Genomic DNA, 23,453 nt, shown 5'->3' on the forward strand with positions numbered 1-23,453 from the left:
CAGCTTTCAAGTTACAGTGCAACAGGATAGTTACAGATAACAGTTTCCTTGAGACTTGCAGAGTAATCAATCTGGTAGAACGAAGAGTCTTTCTATAAAAAAATTTGGCCATTTCCTTGTTCTTTGTTGTGATGATCAACTCACCTTTAAGGTTTGGCCTTTCAAAGATGCTAATACCCTAAGTTTGCTAGGGCTGCAACAACAGCATATGAAGAGGTGCTTACAGTTGTTGAGGATTAGAACTTAGATAAGTGTTTGGAATGTGGATTGTAGCGGTCGGAGGATCTCTCCAATGTTTCTTCCGCATGGGCTAGAGATTGGCAACAGTGAAAACATACACAATTCTTAAACTATAGAAGGATGCTTCTTTTGGTTAATATTCTCAGTATTTGATTTAAGCAATCAAGATAATTGCATTCATGGTGGGGGCGTGAAACATTTTGGTTAGTGGAGGTGGTGAAATCATCCTGCACGGGCTGGATTACATCGTCCTCCATAGGAAGCCCTAGCTCCTCTGAATTTTTTGAGGACATGATTTTGGCAATCAGGACGCATGCAAGAGGGCGAGTGTTCATCTACTACTTCTGGATAAAGCCTCCTTAAAAAGAAAAAGTAGAAATCCATGATGACATTGATGCTTTGTAAGCCATAAGGCTGGGAGCCAAGGCGAGGAAATCGCTTGGAGAACTTGGTAGGAGTATCTGCTTAGTACCTTTAACAAGCTGGAACTGTGTGCGTGTTGAACTGATTAGTTCCTTACGCTGTCCCAAAATGAAAAAAAATCCTTATGTTGAATGAAATGGTGACAAGATGGGGGGGGGGAGGGCAAGTTAGCATTGCTAATTCCATGACCTGAGTTCCTTCCTTTATGGGTTAAATAAGCATCTATGACCTACTCAAAGACCTTGCTTCTATTTGTCTCGCTTTTCAAATGAGATTGATACTTTAATCATCATCATCGTAGCTGCAACTTTGATTGAAAAAGAAGAATGCTACAAACTACAGATCACAATGGGGAGAGCAACCAAGTACAAAAAGAAAGGAAAAAGGAAGTAAGTCCAAATTTTACCTACATGGGTAACAACAAATAAAAACAAATAATCGATCATCAAAGCAAAAAATATCAGAAAAGTAAGAAGGTAAAATGAATAATGGAAAAACAGATGAACTATAAAATGAGACACGTTATATTAGCTTGTCCAAACTGCAGAGCAACGACAAAAACACTAGAAGAATACTGTTGATTCAGATCGGTACCAATCACCCCCAAAGTATTATTTCATTGCTGATTTGAAAATGAATACATTCACCTCTTGTACTGGACATCATACTCAGAAAACGCCTACAATATATTATCACTAAACCACTCTTTCTGTATATTATCTTTATTAATACTTAAAACTGTTTTCCCTAGACTAGGGAATGATTGAAGACATTAAGGCTTTCAAGAGGAAACTGAAGACTTTCTTATTTCATGAGTCTTTTGACAGTGACGATTTAACAGTAAATGAACAATGTGACTTGAAAAGATAAATACTGTGAACGACCAAGGTAAAACGACAGTGGAGGTCCTGTAGAGAGTGGGGTTCCCATGCTGTATGGGACCGGACAACCAGCCATCAAAGTAAAGTAAAGTAAAGTAAAGTAGGTCCCATTCCAACCCTCATTTAGTGTGATATGTCTTACATTTTAAAGAATAAATTGCTTAATTTCCCCTTACAAATAAGTATATCTCTGCGAGAAAAAGAATCATTTGCACCTAATCTTCTAGAAGCACTCATTTTACTTTAAGGGCAGTTTTCGTGGTCCTATCAAACCGAAACCCTGTGCCCTACAGGGCCTACAAGATCAGGTTATCATACATTAGTGGGTATTCGGCGTCTCACACTTAACCATGTACCCAAAGATGAGCATATTATAAGGAGAACTCTCTCATAAAGTCTCCTTATAGAACTTATTTCACCTCTAACCCCATACATTTAGGTAAAAGCTGGAGAACAAAACACACTCAAGGTATCTTTGGGAATAAAAATGCAATGTAATTGCTTTTTAGGAATGCAAATTTTTTTAACACATTTCCCAAGGTGATATTTATATGCTTACTTCCATTTTATTTTTCGAAATTTCATTCTTTTAATGATGTTGAAACTCGTATATATATCTCCCTTTTCTGTAAATGGATTTTCTCCAAGTTTAAACTCAGCAATTATAACGATACAAGGTCTTTGCACTTAGCCTTGGATGAATTACACACAAAATAGAGGATAGGCTATTTAGTATTCATCATAAAACGGCTGACTAATCTTACTTATCAAATCATAATCTACGACCACAAAATAAAAACCGAAATGCATCTGTTAACAGAGAGAGAAAACTATTTTGACCATAGAAAATGAATAACTAGCGGTTACTATTAAATATTAAGAATGAAATATAAAACACAATGGAAGTTTCTTGTAGGGCTAATCACTTATGTATTAAAAAAATTTACAACTACGATTTTATTCATTAATATAAGATTTCTATATCTTGCTATACGAAGCTGAAAAAAAATCATATGAAAATATACAGTGTCTCATGCAGCAAATTCTCTGAAAGTGTTTTGTAGATATCTGTCAAAAGCTTTGCTGAATTGGAAACTGCCAAATCCAAAATTTGCTTTGGTTGTTCCTTTGTCTCTATAATACAGAAAAACCAATTTTGTAGCTAATAAAAGTGAGAACATTGCTTAAATACCAGTTTTGCAAAACTTCATTATCATTGCTACTATCTGTAGTGTGTAAATATTCATAAGGAGAAATTTCTCTTACTTGCCAAGCATCTTATAAAATTAACGAAGCCATGCGCCCCATAGATTGGATTTATGAATCTGGGCTTCAGAGGCCATTCAGCACCCACGCTGTGGTAGTATGGGTGAATGCAGTTCGTAGGGACAGGATAACCTAAGAATATGGTTGTCTAATAGAGAGGGGTCCGCAGGGGTCGTAGCCCCAGGAAGGAAGGACATGACTCCAAGGTTAAGTTAGGTGGTGGTGTTCTTGAGTCTGTTTCTCTTTTAACATGTGGTTTTTCAGTCTGTCCGAAAAAAAAACTATACAGCTCTCAGTATTATACGAAAGTTAATTGGTTGGGCACTGCAAGATGGAATAAAGGAAGTGGGAATGGAGGTATGGCAGAAAGCTAAAGAATTAGTACAGCTATATGCCGAAGGAGTGCGGGAAACATTCCAAAGGCATGCCTACACTGTACTACTTGAAACACAAGGGCAGCACTTGGCTCTCTTTCTGCAAGCATACCCCATGGGATATAGTAGGTAACATTCACTTTAAACTGTATGGTAGAAAATAGAGGCCTATAAGATTTTTCATAACTTGCATCTAGATATTCCCAGATTACATTATCAACCACACATTACTAGATTTGTATTCAAATCTATAAGGTTTCTTTTCTTTCGTGAGGCTCAAGACCACAGTACTCTAGAAGTTTTATACCTACTGTGACCAAACTGTGGAAGAGTCTTCCTAAAATTAGTGAAATTTCAGTGGTTAAGATGAGGGTCAACATCAGAGGACCAGACAGAACACTTTTTCAGAATAGGTTGAACCCTTCCTCTATCAAAGGTTTCAGCAACCCCAGATCTACATTCAGGATTTGGAATCGAGGCAAAGAAAGTAGCATCATCTGCATATGCAACAAGCTCGTTTTCTACGTCAAACTACATATCATGCGTACATAGTATTAAAAGTAATGGAACACCAGATATCACATTCCTATACTCACTATAGTGGCCATCAACAACTACCCCTTGCAATTTATTCCTAAAAAAATCAATAATGATACTAAGAAAAGACCCACCCACTCCCAACTGTCTGACTTTAAAAACAAGGGCCTCATGATTAACGTTAAAGGAAGCACCAAAATCAAGACCAATCATACGAACTTCCTGACCACAATCAAGGGATTTCTGTACAGTATTGAAGATTGTAAGAAGGGCATCACATGGTCCAAGGGCTTTTTGAAAGCTAAATTTTGTTGTTGTTGTTGTTGTTGGGGTATTAAAGCCAACACTTCTTGTTGGCACGGGCCTTTCTCTTGGTCGGCCCGTAGGTGATCAAACGCAAAACGTAGGTAGTAAATTAAAAGATTGCCCAGCCTTACTGCTGGACACAGGCTTTTTGCGTTGGCAGCCCGTAGTATTTATTGCCCTAAGTAGGCAATAGTGTCACAGCAGTAACAGTCTTCCATGTCTGGATTTGCAGCCGCTCAGGCTCATTGAGCGTAGCTGCAGGTGCGACTGCTCAGCCTCTTGAGCATAGTCGCCAGGTTGGCAAAGATTGAACTTGCAACTGCTCAGCCCCTTGAGCGTGGTTGCCAGTGTGGTCGCTCAGCACCAAGAGCATGACCTTGCGGACCAAGAAGCAGGATCACTTGGAGCCGAAATGAAAGGTTTCAGTAGTAGGTAAAAGTGTTGATAGCAGTAAGTCCCAGTAAGTAGGAGAGACTGGGAGAGGAGGGAAGAATTCAAGTAGTAGGAAAAAGTGGCAGATTTAAGCATAGGTGCCTATCTCTGCACCAGGGAGGGTGAAACTAGGGGACTGAGGAGGGATTGTATTACAGAGGAGGGAGTCTGAGCAAGGGAGCAGACTTTGACTAGTAGTTGCAGTATTAGGGGGATCAAAGTATCCACAGGCAGGGCCTCTGACAGGGATAAGATGGAAGATATTGCTGGGGGATGGGGAGGAGATTGAACAGCGTTGGAGGTTGGCTCGTCAGCTGGGCTAGCGATAGTGCTAGGTTCTTGGTTCGTGGCTGCAGTAGGGGCTCCTGAAGGGGGAGCCTCGGATTGTCGCCGGGGAGGCCTGGTTCGTTGAATCCGTTGGGGTTTCGGTGTCTGCCTTGGTGCAGTCTCAGGTTTGTTCGTTGGGGCTGCCAGTGGGATTGGTAGCCTCTTCAAGAATTCTGGGCATTTCTTGTTCCATGCATGATGGGGTCCTGCACAATTGGGACATTTTGCCTGAGTTTCTATCCCATTTCGGTGTGCATCAATGCAGTCCTGTGTGGGATGGTGGTGGCTGCAGACTCCGCATATTGTAGGGTTCCTGCACTCTTCCTTATGGTGCCCATAGCGCTGGCAGTTGTAGCAACGCAGTGGTTCTCGTTTCGGACTTCTGATGGGAAACTTCCCCCAGAGGCCCAAATCCAGTGCCTTAGGGATTTGTCCAATAAAGGTGACTGCTACTTCGTTGGTGGGAAGTTTACGGTGGTCAAGCTTCCTCTCGGCTTTTACAATGTTGCTGCAGTCGGTAACGAATGACAGTGGCATGTTGACAGGAAACCGATAGATCACTGCCTGTCTGAGTCTCTTCTCGGGGTCCAGGAGGGTCAGGGAGGGTTCCTGTTGGAGGATGTTGACGCTGGCAAGGTCCTTCGGGGATATAATTAAATCCCCTTTTAGGTTGGCCCTGGCTGTGATCTTGATGCCAGGGTTGGCAGTGGCAATGGCAGCAACTGCTGCATATGACGGTGAGCCTTCTACAGCTGCCATCTTGAATTTGGCAAGCTGTTTGGGTTGGGTGACAGGTGGTTGTGGTTCCTGAGTAGGTTCCTCAGCAGCGGCCAAGTTTAGGTCTAGGCTTGGGTCGTTCTCGGTGATTGCCCGAGCCTCCATTAGGAGCTGTGAGAGGCATGGTGTGCAGTTGCAATCCTCTGGGTGCATTTCTGCTAGTTGCGGTGGTTGGTTGTCCTCAGTCAGGTCTAGAGCCATGGCTGAAACGTTGGTCTCAGGTTCCGGGGTTGCGGTAAGTGGAGCGTCCTCTGTTGCCATTATTTCAGATGTCTTCTGGACAGGTGGTGCCGGAGATGGGGTGGGTGGCTCCGGGATAGGTGTGTCTTCGTTGTCCAGTGGTTCCGGAGTTTCTGTTTGCTGGGTGTGTCTGGCAGCTTCGGAGTCCATAGCTGGTTTAGCATGAGTGATGGAGCTGTGGCCTACAGTGTTGCTCCAGATAGCATACATGCATGACTGGCAGTCACAGTCCCGTTCAAAGGGGAGAGAGTTATTGCAACTGGGTGCAGAGACTGTCTCTTTGTACCGTGCTTGCACCCGGTATTTTATCTGGAAGATATTTGGATAAGGTGGCTGTGGAGGGTAGGATGGTATGTCCATGTATCCTGGCCTGTGCTTTCTTTGTAGGAGGTGGTAGATGCTTTCGAGTACCAGGCTATAACATTGAAAGCAACTGCATGTCTTTCTGTGGGAGAGCACCGTTGGGTCCCTGACTTTGAATCCTATGTGGTCTATTAGCTGCTGCCTGTAGTTCTGGTACCTCAGGCAGCTATTGCACTTGCACTGTTGAGCCCCATTCTTGCAGGGATTAATCCAGGATGGGTATAAGCTCCTTCTATAGGTACGGAGACTGTCATGACCGTCATCAGCCATAATGGATGAAATTTCGCTAGTCACTGTGGTCAAAAACGGTTATTTTATTGGCAAAAAGCCAAAGAAAATAACCGGATTCTTTTCTTATATGTGGCCTCTTCAACCAAAGTTGAGAGGTCCTAGTGACTAAGTGGATATAAGTCCACCCATCCAGGTGTTGCCAAGTCCGGTGCTGCTTAACTTCAGTAAGCTGGAGAGATCTTGTTGGCGCGAGAGCTGGGCCGAGACTGAGCTAAATTTCAAACTATGAAACAGATTATGACCTTCAGCTTACCCATTTGGATGTTTTGCCAAAAGATGTTCAAAAACTTCAGATATTATGGGAGTTGGAAATTGGGCTTAAAAAAAAAATAATAAAATAAAAAAATTAATAAAATAAAAAAAATAAAAAAAACATTTACATAATGAAGTAACATTGGCAATTCTACAAGAAGTACAAAAAGAACTTCTTGCTAATTTGAAAAAAAAAAGAAAAAAACAGGCAACTTATGAGCTACGAAATCAGCAGTCTTTAAAAAAAGGAAAAATATCATTTGGGTTTAAAACTCCTTATATATCAAAGCCCATCAAGAGTTTTGATTTCCTGGACCCGAAAAAAACTAAACTAGTTAGTTAAGCCAAAGGAAAATTGGAATGGTGAAGCTCAAGTTTCTCATTTCTCAGCTTATTGTCTAACACATCAGCCAATAGGGTTGCCTTTTCCTTTGGACAGTGAGTGACAGAGCCATCTGGTTTAAGTAAAGGAGGAACTGTTGCATCTACACCAGAGTGCAGATTTAACGGTAGTCCACCACTTATGCTCCTCGGTTGTACCAGAAACGGTTTCTTTTATGGTTAAATTGTATTCCTTTTCAATTGAATCATAAACTCTCTGAGCAAAAAACTCTAAGCTGAGTATAGTTATTCCAGGTCAAATATGATATGTTACCTTTCGAAAGATGATAGGCCTCTTGCTTCATCAAATAAGCATGTCTACAATCATAATTGAAAATTAGTTTGTAATTCACTTGGTATTTTAGCACACAAGAAGGGAAATGCTTATCAAGTAGTCATATCTACCAGCCAACTTGGCTGGCAGAGCTTCAGCATCATCATGCCTAATTATATTAGAGAAGGACACTTACTGTGCACTATCCAGCGCCTCAAGAACTTGAAGCAGATTGTTAACGCAAACAAACGGGCATGCAAGTCAAACTTTTCGCCAATACAAGAAGACTGTACCTGGACCTCTGAGAGGCTTCACGTGCCAACACTTTGGGTGCCACTGTTACAGCTATCATGGACCCAAAATCAGTGCCATCTACATCCAAAGGCACCACACACAAGACTGCATTAATGCCCTCAAATATGAAAGAAGCATTCACCTAAGATGTTACAACATATATTCCACAGCAAGCCTGGAACTTTTCGAAAAAGTTTGAAAAGGATTTCTACCAAGATGCCAAATACTCAGCCTTCAGTACACTCTTTCTGTCACCAGACGTCAACTAAGCCCCAGAAAATTCCATGAATAAGAAGGAACATGTCATCATACCCCTACTGCTCCAGACCCTATACTCCTTCCTCTCCTGCAGCCCCACCAGTTCCTGAAAATCAAGTGTTACATACACCACCTATCCCTTCTCCTCGACGCTCCTCTTCCATTTCATCTCCAAGAAAGTTACTGAAAATAAAATAACCCCATACCTTACACCTAATTTAAATCATTCTTCAAATTTACTTCACTCATTCTACAATATCTTGGAACTCCCTTTCACCCCAAATATGCCAATAATAATAATAATAAATGAGTTCACCATTACAAAACGACACTCCTTGCTTCAAAATACTACAGCCCAACCAAAATGGCATAGATTATTTCTTATACTTATAGCTGCAGCATCACTACTCTCTGATATTAATTTCCATACATCTTTTGGTCAGGCCAGTCTCAGCCCAGCTCTAGTGCTGACAAACTTGCCCAGCTCTCACTGAGATTTTCAGCTCAACTCCCAGCCTTACTGATTGCCTCAAATTTCCAGCACAGCCTTACTAGCTGAACATTTACCAAGGACACCAATAACATCTGCTTGATAGTCTACCCAAACAGTGTTTGGCCTTGCTGTCAAAAGTGCAAAAGCTACTTTTCACATTGACAATACTTAGCCAACACCATGGATTTCTACAAGACAAAAGTTTATAATCCAGATGTACAGGAACTCTACCACAGGATCTCCTGTAACGCATTGATTGCAACCTATTTCATGACAAGTCTTACAAACGCCCAATGTCCAAGAAACCCAAAATCATCCGAAAAGCAAATAGAATCAGAGAAAGAAGCCACCAGCTCATGCAAACGAAAAAAGGAAACATTAAACCACTTGCCATCAATCAAGCTCAGCTTTTTCTGAAGTGTTCGGCTATAGGCACTTATCTGAGAGTCGACAGTCGAAGGCAAAGCAGAAAAGTTCAACCAGCCAGAAGACTAGACTTCGAGCTGTAATTCTCAGCTAGCCACAACTCTGGAATTCGAGAGTGATTATAGCTAGATACAAATCCCAGGTAGCCGAGACGGTGCATGGCGGCACTGATCTCACCGAGAGCTCGACTGGTAGATCTCTGCTCAGGAGTTAGACAGACTGATCTTTCCTCCCCCTAGAGTAGGGATAAGATTATACACTTATAACTGCTACTTTCTGCCCTACTCCTAATTCTTCTAACTCCTATTGCCAGTCTCTCCTACTTGCTTTTTTTTATCACTAATACTCTTCTCTTCGATTCAATTCGCAGCCTGGTTTTTGGGGTGCAGGCAGCTTGCCTTGCCACAAAAATTGACACCATTGCAGTCACCCTCTTTGGATTGAGCGTCTGCTCCTGCCTTATTTCTTACTATTGATTATGACAAAAATTGATATCTTTACAGTCATGCCCTTTGGGCTAAGTGACTGCGCAACTGCGCACATTTGTGCAACTCCTGCTTAATCGGCAATGCCAAATCAAACTTCCCGTTTGGGGCTATGATGAGGGTCCCCATTTAGAGTGTAAGCTCTGGCCTATTTGGAAAAGATTGTATTGCTTCAGAGTTTGTTAAAAATGATAAACATGACAACTACTTACTGTTATCTGAATCATGAATATCGTTATTTTGACAGAAAAAAAACTTCCTCTTTCAGATTGGCGTTAGTATTCTGGCACGGGCTCTTGATTCGTTTGCACCCTTGTAGATTAAAGTCTACAACAGTCATTTTAATATTCAAGAGCTATGGCTTCAAGATGGACGACTTGACCAGTTTCTTGCTTCCTTCAGAATAAAACGTTGGAGCAGCCAAAAGATACAGAATATTCTTAGCTATTGTGCAATAGATATTGATTTCTGCTTATGAAGAAATTGTTAATCATGAGCTTTTGTTGTCAAGACCAAGTGAGTCCCACATTTTAAGGAAGACAATGCCAAGCAAGAAATAACTCGATGGGCTCAGTGTTTTTTTTTTTTTTTTTTTTTTTTTTTTTGTAATTTACGGTCAGCCAACACAAGCGCCCGTGCTTCAACATTATTTTTGGGGTAATCTAACAGGCAAGCAATGGCATTGTGTTTTAGAAAAAATTACAATTTGGTAACGCGATTAGGGTTTCTTTCAGAAACAATATTTGAATTTTCATCATAATCTTTTGTTTAATAATGAACGTATTAGAGAAATTAGCTTTTTTTTATTTTAGATTTATGTATTTACTTAAATAATTTTCTGGGTAGAATTATTAAGATGGAGTTTTTGTTTCATTTGTTACTCTTTGTTAAAAGTTTACATTAATATTATACAAAAACTTTTCGTCAATACTACTAGATTTCTAAATCTTTTTAACATTTCACAAAGAGATAATTAACATAAATTTGCTTAATCACATGAGAGTCAGCATCCTGCGTAGTGAGGTGTTGAACTTTGGAAGCTGAAGGTATGATCATACTACATAGGATCAATTCTATAGTGTGATTGACGAGTTTAAGTCCAAAACTCGGAACGACTTCAACCACGATGACGAGGTTGAGTGTCGTCCTCTGAGCGGGAAGCGGCTCTTGAGTATTGACTTACTCCTGAGCATTGAAGACCGTTCCCTCATGGGCTCGCCCTTGAGTGGAGGAGGACGTCACAGGCTGAGTGGTTGAGCTCCAATCCACTATGGATCCTGTGGTTTTCTTTAAAATTCCCTTAATGGGATAAAAAGTTCTCTAATCAATTTCCTATTAAGGAAAGCTAATTTTTTCTCATTATATGAAGTTTTAGTTTAGCATGTCTGTATAAATTTGTTTTCCAACTATACATATTCATAGTTGATTGGTACCCAAAGTTGCTCGTCAATAGACAAGGCTTTTCTTGTAAGTAGGTTGGTAGATTTTAGTCCATTAGGTTGCCCAACCTCTTTAGCAGGATGTTAGCTCTTGCTAATATTGTATCCCACAAGTTTCATTGAAAGTGGAAGGATATTCATTTTCTATGATTAATATATATATATATATATATATATATATATATATATATATATATATATATATATATATATATATATATATATATATAATTGATATCTTCTTTCCCACTGTAATATCTAAAGTAAGGGGTCAGTTGCCTGATGTTCCCTCTCCATTGCCTTTTATCAAAAGCAAACTCTTCTCTCCATATCAACTTTCTCCTTATCTCGCCATCTCATTTTCTGCATCCCTCTTGATCTTCTCCCTGTAAGAGGTTCCTCCCAATCAGTCCACACCATCCATCCTTTACCCATGCCCGCACCATCTTAGTCGTTACACTTTTATCACCTCTGTAATCTTTACAACCCCTGCCATTCTTCTTATTTCATCATTTTCTAATGTTTCAAGCAGTGAGATTCCCATAACCCAACTCAGCATTGTCATCTCTATTTTATCAAACTTATTCTCCTCTTTTTGTCTTACAGCCCACGTTTCAGATTCATACATTAACACAGGTATTATTATTATTATTATTATTATTATCATTACTGGCTAAGCTATAATCCTAGCTGGAAAAGCAGGATGCTATAAGCCCAGGGGCCCAATCAGGGAAAATAGCCCAGTGAGGAAAGGTAACAAGGAAAAATAAAATATTTTAAGAACAGTAACATTGAAATAAATATTTCCTTAATAAACTGTAAAAACTTTAACACAAAATGTAGAGAAATTAGATAAAATAGTGTGCCCGAGTGTTCTCTCAAGCAAGAGAACTCTAACCTAAGACAGTGGAAGACCATGGTACATAGGCTATGGCACTACGCAAGACTAGAAACAATGGTGTGATTTTGGAGTGTCCTCCTAGAAGAGCTGCTTACCATAGGTAAAGAGTCACCTCTACCTTTAAAAAGAGGTGAAGAAGAATTGTTTGGTAATCTCAGTGTTGTCAGGTGTATGAGGACAGAGGAGAATCTGTAAAGAATCATCATCATCCTCTATTAGCGTGCCTTTTTCCCATTCGTATGGGGTAACACGGTTGTGTTCTTTTTGAAGGACTTAGATTTGGCTGTGGGGTGGACCGTAGCCCCGACCGGCTGCCCTGGCCACCGTTACTAGACCCCGGAAGCGTATGTTTGTGTTGTACCAGCCACCATCGCCATTCCTCCCAGCAATGAGGAATCATGACGTGGTTAGGTCTACAGTTTGAGACGTGTGAGGTGTCTGTTATGTTTTTTTAGAAGGTGTTGGAATGGCTATGTTTGTGTATGTATTAGTCTGTAACACCCATTTGCTTTATGCAAACCTATCCGTACATTACATACATAATCCTGAGGTGTCTACACGGATAGCAAAGTGTCAGCCTTTCTGACTGGTCGGGTGCGGAGTTGAATCCGCGACACAGACTTCTACAAAGTCTGAGCAGTCCAAGCTTGCTGCCCAAACCGACTCGGCCATCGAGGCTCCTAGAATCTGTAAAGAATATGGCAGACTATTCGGTGTATGTGTAGGCAAAGGGAAAGTGAACCGTAACCAGAGAGAAGGATCCAATGTAGTACAGTCTGGCCAGTCAAAGGACCCCATAACTCTCTAGCGATAGTATCTCAACAGGTGGCTGGTGCTCTTCCAATAGCTGATACCTGCTTTCTTCCTAGAATCTTTTTCCTCTTCTATGTACCTTTCCTCTGCTCCATGAGCAGGCCTTATTTTTCAGTACTTAAATGCTTTTGATTTTCTTTTAACTGACTCGTGCACCTCTCTATCCCACCACAACTCATATCCTTTTGACACACCATATCCACTAGTTCATCCCACTAATTTCTCTGTTTCCCCTAAGCAAATTTCTTTCAGACCCACCCTAATATTTATCACTCTGTTACCCTCTCCAATCTCTAAGTTCAACCTTTTCAGTTTCTCTCTCTCTCTCTCTCTCTCTCTCTCTCTCTCTCTCTCTCTCTCTCTCTCTCTCTCTCAATCACACATACCCACACAAATTGTCTGAACATTGTTTCCGGATGGGGCCCTTAGAAAGCCAGGCATAGCCCCCCAAGGGTGGAAGACCCGACCGGTGCGGTCAATGTCTTGCAAGATGGTTAGAATGGTAGAGATGATGTACAAAAGAACAAGGACAAAAGTAATAATAGCTACTGGGGAAACAGAAGTGTTGATTACACCAGGGGTAAGTATAGTGTTCATAGCTGAAAATGAGGAAGACTTACAGAGAAGGGTTATAGAGTGACAAGTGACTTTGAAGAGGGGTGGCTTGAGAGCAAATGTGAATACGACTGAAATTATGGAATGCAGTAAGGAAGGTAGGGACAGAATAGTCATACATGAAAATAGAGGCTCTCTTATAAAATAGGAAAACCAATTTAGATACTTGAGATATATTATAAGTCAGGAGGGAGGATGTGAGCATGAAGTTAAGAATAGGATAAAAGCATCCTGGAGGCAGTGGATGAAGGTAACAGGAGTGGTATGTAATAACAACATTACAATTAAGCTAAATGTTAAGTGGTAGGTTAGCCAGGCCACCAGCCACCCGTTGAGAAACTACAGCTAGAGAGTTATGGGGTCCTTTGACTGGCCAGACTATACTACATTGGATCCTTCTCTCTGGTTACGGTTCACTTTCCCTTTGCTTACACATACCAAATAATTCTTCTTCACCCAAGGGGTTAACTACTGCACTGTAATTGTTCAGTGGCTACTTTCCTCTTGTTAAGGGTAGAAGAGACTCTTTAGCAATGGTAAGCAGCTCTTCTAGGAGGACACTCCAAAATCAAACCATTGTTCTCTAGTCTAGCCATAGGCTCTGTACCATGGTCTTCCACTGTCTTGGGTTAGAATTCTCTTTCTTGAGAGTAAACTCGGACACACTATTCTATCTAATTTCTCTTCATTTTGTTTTGTTTTGTTAAAGTTTTTATAGTTTATATAGGAAATATTTATTTCAATGTTACTGTTATTTTCTGAAAAGGCTACCAGCACCACAGACTGGCCCATCTACCACTACAACAGCAGCACCGCAGCAGCTGCCAAAGACCCAACGAGCTCCGCGTTCCACACCTCCTCCTCGTCCTCCGGTGGTTTCTGATCCAGTTGCTCCTACCACAACCACTGCCCAAACACCTACCACTGCTCCTATCAAAGTCATCGATCCTGCTCCCACTCCTACCCAGATTCCTCCTCCTTCCCCTTCAGTCTCCTCCATCATTTCCCAAGCTAAATCCTTGCCAGTTGAAATACTGATCCCCTTGATTCTACAGCCAGTACTAAAAGTCTGTACCCTTGCCCAGACTCCCTCCAATACAGTTCAATCCCTCCTCTCTCCTCTAGTAACACCCCCCCCCCCATTGAGCAGGGATAAGCAACTATGCTTTAAACTGCTCCCTTCCTCTACTTCTAAAGTTCCTTCTCTCCTCTCCCAGTCTCTTCTACTCACTGGGACTTGCTACTGTCACTACTTTTACCTACCACTAAAACTTTTCACTTCGGTTCCAGTATGGCCCTGGTTTCCTGGTCCTCCTGGCGGTCTTGCTCTTGGTGCTGAGCAGCCACACCTCCCTACTTACAGTTATGCTCAAGGAGCTGAGCGACAGTAGGTCTAGGCAGTGAGCTTGTTGTTTTTGAGCGTGCCGTTGAGCAAACTGATTATCTGTTGTACTGTGGAACAGCTCTAGGCAAGCTACTGTTTATAAAGAAAGGTTTCTCGCAAGCTGGGAACTTACAGAACTGAACGAAAGCCAGAGCTTTCACTCCAAATGGGGACCATCATCATGACCTAAAAAGGGAAATTTGATTCGACATAGCCAATTAAGCAAGAATGACACAAAACGTGCGAAGTTGTGCAGTCGCTTAGCCCAAAGGGCATGACTGCAAAGATATCAAAAAGCCTCTCTGACCTATCTTGATCCTGCCAAGAGATTGAGAAAAGCGATTATCACCAATTACCCACTCAACATGCCACTGTCCTTCATAACTGACTGCAGTCAAGTTGCCCATGCTGAGAGACATTTAGGCAGCCACAAGCAGCCTACCAGGAATATCACTGTAGATTTCATTGGCCTTATCCCACCAACACAGGACCTTGGACTGGGGGGATCTTTCCCCACAAAAGACTTTAGGAATGACCCATTGCGCTGGTTCAATTGTCAACGTTTTGGCCACCATAAGGAGGACTGCAGAAACCCAGCAGTCTGTGGAGTCTGCAGCCACCATCACGCAACCCAAGTATGCATAGATGCCCAAAAAAATGGAACAGAAACACATGCCAAGTGTCCAAACTGTGCTGGACCCCATCATACCTGGAATAAGAAGTGTCCAGAGTTTCACAGAAGAGTATCAACACCACAGGCAGTCCCACTTACCTGTACAGTAGTAGCACCCTAGCAGTCACTGCAGCCTCAAAGGGCTCCACATTCCAGGCTTCCTTGTAGTTCTCCCACTGATCCTGCTCCAGTTACACCTATCCCTGTCACTGCCCAAACACTAGTCACCGATCCTAACCCAATCATCAACCCTGTTCCCAATCCTACCCAGATTCCTCCTCTTGACCCTTCAGTTTCCTCCCTCATCTCCCAAGACGAGCCTTTACCTGTTGAAAAGCTCATCTCCTTGATCCTACAGCTTGTAGTTAAAGTCTGCTCCCTTGTTCAGACTCCCTCCAACCTAATTCAATCCCTCCTCCCTCCTATAGTAACAAACATGGCAACCCCCCCCCCCCCCCTTGAGCAGGGATAAGCAACTATTCTTTAAACTGCTCCTTTTCTCTACTACTAAAGTTCCTTCTCTCCTCTCCTAGTCTCTTCTACTCACTGGGACTTGCTACTGTCACTACTTTTACCTACTACTAAGACTTTTCATTTCAGTTCCAGTATGGACCTTTTCCTGGTCCTCCTGGCGATCATGCTCTTGGTGCTGAGCGGCCGCACCACCCTACTTACAGTTATGCTCAAGGAGCTGAGCGACTGTAGGTCCAGGCGGTGAGCCTGTTGTTTTTGAGCGTGCTGTTGAGAGAACTGATTATCTGTTGTATTGTGGAACAGCTCTAGGCGGAGCTACTGTTTATAAAGAAAAAGTTTCTCGTGAGCTGGGAACTTGCAGAACCGATCGTAAGGTCAGGGCTGCACCTGTGGGGGGCTATGACCTAGAGTCTAAGAGCCCCTGTCCGGGCGTAATCCCCGGGCAATCTATACCAACCAACTAGATGTCAATTTTTGTTCTTATCAATAGAAAGCAGCAAGGCAGGTGCAGTCGCTCAGCCCATAGAGCATGAGTGCAAGGGTGTCAATTTCTGTGGCAAGGCAACCTGCCTACACTCCAAAAACCAGGTTGCTCAGCGAATCAAAGGGAAGAGTTTTAGTTGTAGCAAAAGTTTTATAGCTACAAGTACTAACGAGTAGAAGAGACTGGCATAGGAGTTAGAAGAATTAAGAGCAGGACAGAAAGGAGCAGATATAAGCATAAAATCTTATTCCTACTCTGGGGGAGGAAAGATTAGTCTGTCCAACACCCGAGCAAAACAGACCTACCAGCCGAGCTATTAATGAGGTTAGTGCCGCCCACAAACCGTCTTAGCTACCTGTGATTTTAAGCTAGCTGAAAATCACAGCTTGAAGTCCAGTCTTCTGGCTCCCTGAAATTTTCAACTAGCTGAGAATTAGAGCTCGAAGTTCAGTCTTCTGGCTGGCTAAAATAATCATCTTTGCCTTTGACTGTCGACTCTCAGATAAGCACCTACAGCAGAACATTAATTTGTTGTGCTTGTTATGAGCCCCGGGATGTACAATGCCAGTACTTCTGCCACATCGATTGGAAACCATATCACAAGTGCCACACATACTACCAGTAGAGAGAGACCACCCTTCTTCATACACATAGCAAAGGCACAGAAAATTGGTCTTAGACTCGTATTTGACATTGAGTGCAGCCCATCATACGATATGGTGTACTGTAGTTGTTATTGTTGAGAGCCTCGATGGCTGAGTCGGTTTGGGCAGGAAGCTTGGACTTAGTAGGAGTCTGTGGCGCGGGTTCAAATCCGCTCCAAACCAGTCAGAAAAGCGGACACTTTGCTATCGGTGTAGACACCTCAGGATTATGTATGTAATCGACGGCTAGGTTTGCGTAAAGCAAATGGGTGTTACAGACTAATACACACACAAACACACCCATTCTAACAGCTTCTAAAAACATAACAAACACTTCACATGTCTCGAACTGTCGACCTAACCACGTCATGATTCCTCGCTGCTGGGAGGAATGGTAATGGTGGCTGGTACAACACAAACATAAGCTACCGGGGTCTAGCGACGGCGGGCAGGGCAGCCGGTCGGGACTACAGTCCACCCCAAAGCCAAAGCAAAGTCCTTCAAAAGAAGGCAACCGTGTTACCCCATAAGAATGGGAAAAGGCACGCTAATAGATGATGATGATGTAGTTGTTATTGTTGTATAGATTGTCCAAAGTTCTCTCAGGACGGTTTTTTTTTACCATATGTCCTAGCCCCCAGGTGACTTCAGTGAATGGGAACATCAGGTGTACTTATAGCTCTACCCGTCAGCCTCAGCTCACACAGGATCAGTCTTGTCTCAGCTCCTAAGCAGTAAAGACGTCTATCTCGGCAGCTGAAGGATTCACTTACCCGGCACACGTGACACCAAGCTCCCCTGCCAACTCTCTGGAGTTCCTAGTCTTGGCCAGGATTTTTCAGCCCCCCATGTCTGTGACTACTGAATGGCTGAAAGACTGCATGGCAACTATACCAGAATTGGGTTTGTTACTGCAGAAAGCTTTACAATCCTGACACCTCAAATTGCAGCTGCTATCAATGGCATTGGTACTGACATTACAGAGAGGAACTAATCCATTATATAGGCTTTGTGCCTGTCCTCGACCCTGGGATGGCCCACCACAATGTAAGGTGTGAATGCTCGGACTACACCTCCTTCACTGTATCATGAATCCCCTTTTTCAAGGAGCAGAAGACCAGGCCTAGCAATTTAGAAACAACCTGACCACCGGATGGAGCACCTTACAGCAGTATTTTCTCAAAACCTCTTCGGACTAAGAGAAATTTTTTCACATACATACCACCTGAAGGCATTACCCACCATTCTACCTGTGTCTGTGAATGGTGTTTGCTCTAGTACTGGCTCTCCACCCAGACTCTGGATCAGACAGCTGCCAATGCATGTGTTCCTGAACACACTCCAGCACCTTCCCTGGGCCCACCTGTAGCCAAGAAGAAGAAACTGGACATCCACCGACACCTGACAGTCTACCTGCCTCCCCAGAGCCAAAAACTTGTGACTCAGGTACAACTGCAGCTGCTGCCACCTCTGCACCTGAAGCAGATATATCTGCCATGGATCTCGATCCTGACACCCACTCTACTAAGCAGCCTACAGAGACACACCAGAAGGACTGCAACTGCACCGTGTGTCTGACCCAGCTCCTGGCCGAGGCCTTCACCATCAACAGCACCCAAGTATCATTGGAAGCTCCACAACCCACACAACTCAAATACCCAAGTTCAGGCCAGCACCAGTGAGACTGTCATATGCAGCAGTAGCTGCTTTTGCAGCTGCTAAACTTGGACTCCAGATCACGGCCAGACCCAACTTAAAGAGAGACATTATCATCACATCCAAGAATCAGGATAGTGCCAGACTCCTTAGCAACGAAGCCTCACTGGCCTATCTTGATCCCACCAAGAAACTAAGGAAGGCAGTGGTATATAACTATCCAGTTCACATGCTGCTCACCCATATCAACGACTGCAGGAACATTGTGGAGGATTAATTTTTTTTTTTATTTTTTCTTTTTTGCCAAATCCAGAGAGAGAGAGAGAGAGAGAGAGAGAGAGAGAGAGAGAGAGAGAGAGAGAGAGAGAGAGATTGTGTTAGCGAGCGAAAGTAGTTAGTGTATCGATTGTTTGTTGTTAGAAAGACTGTTGGTATAAATGAGACTGTTTGATTATCTTTTAGCTAGGAGAAAAAGTTGTGTGTGTGCACGCTGGATTACTATATTTATTTATTTGATTGATTTGACCAGCGTTGGAAGTGATCATTTATTTTTGAGTAAGTACAGTTTTGTTTATATTTGCTTGTCGTGATTGTGAATGATAGTAACAGTTTATTATTTATCTTTGATTATAGTGCGATAGTTTAGTTAGCTAGGAGTGTTTGTAAGTGTTTGTTTTTTTTTTATTTTCAGGCCGTGATTCCTCCTTGGAATTACTTATTCCTTTTGAGAACAAAATTTTGCTTGAATGAAGATAGTGTTGACGGCCTGGATTGTACTAAAGGATTTCCATTTGACTGCTCTTTAAAACGAAAGACTTATTGATCAAGGGACTTTGAATTTGTTTACGTATGATGATGATGATGATGATGATAACGTTCATGACCTAAATTAAGGAATACATTTTTGTATTGACTGAGACAGTGTTGCCATAGTGTGGCTTTGCAACTGAAGTTGTTGCGTTGGGCTTGGAAGGACTGTTAGCCCTTGTGTGGACGAAGGTGTCCACACACCTATATTATATGTTAAAAGTGTTTTTGTTAGTTTTAAGTTTTTGTTATTTATTTTGAGATTTTGACTGAAGTTTATTTTAGTATTAATTGATTAAGATAGTTATAAGTGTGGTTGCTGGTGTTTTTTTCGTTAATTATTCTTGAATATAAGGAAATATAGTTTTAAGGTTATGTTTAGTATTTTTTACCTTTTGTTAAAGAGTCTGGTATAGATAACGTAAGGGGAAAGTTTGTTTTGTTGAGACAGTTGTCTGTAGGTGTGATTCAGGGTGTGGGGCTTGTTTTTTAAACATCCCGCCACAACATTGCCCAAGCCAAACGGAAATTGGGCAATCACAAGGCACCAACTAAAGAAGTCACCACTTCATGGAACCCATCCCACCGTCCCTGGACCTAGGATTGTGGGGAACCTTCCCCATAAGAGATCTGAAAAAGGACCACTTCGCCGCTTCAATTGCCAGTGGTTTGACCACCACAAGTCCGACTGTAGGAGCCGGCCAGTCTGTGGGGTCTGCAGCAGCAAGCACCCAACGTAAGCATGCGCAAAATGCAGGGAGGGAGACCCAGCCTAAGTGCCCCAACTGTGTCCAGCCTCACCACGCCTGGAACAAGAGCTGTCCAGAGTATTTCAAAAGGTTACAGGCATTGGAGACTGTCCCTCCTACCACCGCAAACATAGCACTGACTCGGTAACCAAAGCCACAGAGGCTACCTCGTCCAAAACCACCTACTGTTCCTGAAACGGTCACTGCTCCTTTGCTTAACACTGCCGCCAGTCCAGCCACTGATACTGTACCTAACCACAGTGCTCCAGCACCGACACCTCGCCCAAATCATTCTCCTAATACCCCCCCCCCCCCCATTCATCCTTCACCCAACATTTTGACACCATGTTCTTGCATGACCTGATCCCTATCACCATCCACCATGTCACCCAGATCTCATCCCTCCTCAACATCCCTGTCCTCAGTCAAACCATAAGCCAAATCCTCCCCCTCCTCCAACCAAGTTCACTGTCCCCCCCCCCCCCCCCAAGCAGAGATAAGTCCTTATACTTGAATCTGCTTCGTTTCTCTTCTACTAAACATCCTTCTCTCATCTCCCAGTCTCTCCTAATTACTGGGACTCGCTGCTATACCTCTTTACTCTACTATTATTATTAATTTCTAAGCTACAACCCTAGTTGGAAAAGCAGGATGTATAAGGCCAGGGGCCCCAACAGGGAAAATAGCTCAGCGAGGAAAGGAAAAAAGGAAAAATAAAATATTTTAAGAATAGCAATAACATTAAAATAAATATTTCCTATATAAACTATAAAAACTTTAACAAAACAAGAGGAAGAGAAATTAGATAGAATAGAATGCCCAAGTGAACCCTCAAGCAAGAGAACTCTAACCCAAGACAGTGGAAGACCATGGTACAGAGGCTATGGCACTATCCAAGACTAGAGAACACTGGTTCGATTTTGGAATGTCCTCATAGAAGAGCTGCTTACCATAGCTAAAGTGTCTCTTCTACCCTTACCAAGAGGAAAGCAATCACTGAACAATTACAGTGCAGTAGTTAACCAATTGGGTGAAGAAAAATTGTTTGGTAATCTCAGTGTTGCCAGGTGTATGAGGAGAGAGGAGAATCTGTAAAGAATATGCCAGACTATTCGGTGTCTGTGTAGGCATAAGGAAAGTGAACCGTAACCAGAGATAAAGATCTAATGTAGTACTGTCTGGCCAGTCAAAGGACCCCATAACTGAAGGGGACCAATTTGGGAGAACTCAAGAGAGAGCCACTTACTCAACTTGGCCTTTGAGCTAAGAAGAATATCAATGCTCTAGGTGCAGAGCAATAGTTAAATCTCTAGGGACAGAGCAATAGACAAAGCTCTATGGGCAGAACAAGGGGCACTCTATGAGAAAAAGAAAAAGTCCCTTTGACATAATCACTCTTTGGGCAGAGCTACATAATTGACCTGGGGGCTAGGACATATCGACACCACCGTCTAACATCCCAACATCCCAACCCAGACTTCTTCTAGTGATGCCACTCCACTGCTCACCACTCCAGAACCTGATGAGGACACATCAGCCATGAAACTTGGAACTTCCATCAACACTCAGGCACCTGAGCTGGCAGTGTCACATCTGCCAGATTGCAACTGCTCCAGGTGCCACACTAAGCTGCTAACTGAGGCCACTGCATCTCTCACCACTGCTGTAGAGCCACATCCTACTACAACGGATCCTAAGCAGCTGTCAAAATTTGAATTGCCAGCTTCGAAAGTGCACCTTCCTATGCAGTAGTAGATGCTATTGCTACAGCCAACCCAGGAATCAGAATAACTGCCAGAGCCAATCTCAAGGGTGATATGATTATCACCCCAAAGGACCAGGATAGCGCCAGCCTTTTTCAGAGGGAAACCTACCTGGTCTATCTTGATCCAGCCAAGAAAATTGAGGAAGGCCATTGTCTGCAACTTCCCCACCAACATGCCACTTTCCTTCATCACGGACTACAACAATGTGGGCAATGCTGAACTCCACCTGGGGAGCCACAAACAGCCCACCAGGAGTCACGGTTACCTTTGTTGGGACAATCCCACAATCACTGGACCTCAGACTATGGGAACCTTCCCCATAAAGGACTTTGAAAGCGATCCATTACGCTGCTTCAACTGCCCATGATTTGGCCACCACAAGGAGGACTGCAGAAGCCCTACGGTCTGTGGAGTTTGCATCCGCCATCACACAACTCAAAAATGCATTGACGCATACAAAAAAGGGTTGGAGACCCTGCCAAAGTGTCCCAACGTGCTTGATCTCACCATACCTGGAACAGGTGGTATCAAGAGCTACTGAAGATATTAGCAGCGCTACAGACCGTCCCACCTACCTCTACAGTAGCAGCACCGCAGCAGCTACCAAAGCCCCAAAAGGCTCCACGTTCCAGACCTCCATGTCGTTCACCCACTGATCTTAACCCGGTAACTCCTACCCCTGCTACCTGTCACCAAAGCTACCCCAGTCACCACTCCTATTCCTAATCCTAGCCAGATTCCTCCTCCTTCCCCTTCAGCGTCCGCCCTCATTTCCCAAGTTGAGTCCTTTCCCCTCGAAAAGCTGATCCCCTTGAACTTCCAGCTAGTAGCTAAAGTCTGCTCCCTTATTCAGACTCCCTCCAACACTGTTCCTGATGCAGATCCTGTGGGACCCCCTGGTGCTATGGAAAAGAGCAAGTCCAAGGACCCCCTGCCACCAGTCAAGCCCAGACTCCTCAGGACCATGCTGCCACTGTTTCAGTCCTACCACCTGCACACCAACAAGCCTCCAGTCAAGTCCTGACTTCTCAGAACACTCCTGTCACTGCTTCAGCCATGCTATCTACAAACCCATCAGCCTCCAGTCAAGTCCTGACTTCTCAGAAACCTCCTGCATCTTCCATGGAAACTGATTTTCCCACCGACATGAGTACACTTGATCTGGCAGAGCCATCTGCCAGATAGCAACTGCACCAAGAGCCTAACTCTGCTACTACCTGAAACATCTGCCCATTTCTTCTATACTCAAATAACTGCAAGGCCAGCAGCGCAGTCCACCTAAGTTCAAGCTACCTTCCACCAGAGATGCCCCTTCCTATGCAGCAGTACCTGCCATCACAGCCACACATCCCATGTTTAAGGTCATAGTCAGACTCAATCTCAAGGGTGACCTAATAATCACTCCTAAGGATTAAGACAGAGGCAGCGTTCTTCGGAGGGAATCCTCCGAATATTACTGGATTCTGCCGAGAAGTTGTAGAAAGCTGTGGTCTACAACTATCAGTTGACAGCAACAACATCGCCAATGTGGAGAGCCACAAGGGCACCTTCCCTATACCTCAGATTATGGGGAACCTTCCCCATTGAGGACTTCATGCCACAACCAATAGGATGCTACAACTGGCAGCACTTCAGACATCATAAAGCTGACTGTAGGAGCCCCATGGTCTGTGGCATCTGCAATTGAAGACACCCAACTGAGACCTGGATTGATGCACATAAGGAAGG

General features: G+C 43.2%; 1 protein-coding gene and 1 non-coding gene across 4 annotated transcripts in view; one reads left to right on the forward strand and one right to left on the reverse strand.

The window, feature by feature from the left end:
• Positions 1 to 23,453, reverse strand: part of LOC137627825 (annexin B9-like) — a 236,275-nt gene that overhangs the window by 100,642 nt on the left and 112,180 nt on the right. The window lies entirely within an intron of this gene.
• LOC137627992 (small nucleolar RNA U3) lies at positions 10,369 to 10,574 on the forward strand. The gene has a single exon (XR_011041298.1). It is a non-coding gene; the product is annotated as a small nucleolar RNA U3 (small nucleolar RNA).

The sequence above is a fragment of the Palaemon carinicauda genome, chromosome 35 (assembly GCF_036898095.1).
Source record: "Palaemon carinicauda isolate YSFRI2023 chromosome 35, ASM3689809v2, whole genome shotgun sequence".
NCBI classification, from domain to species: Eukaryota; Metazoa; Arthropoda; class Malacostraca; order Decapoda; family Palaemonidae; genus Palaemon; species Palaemon carinicauda.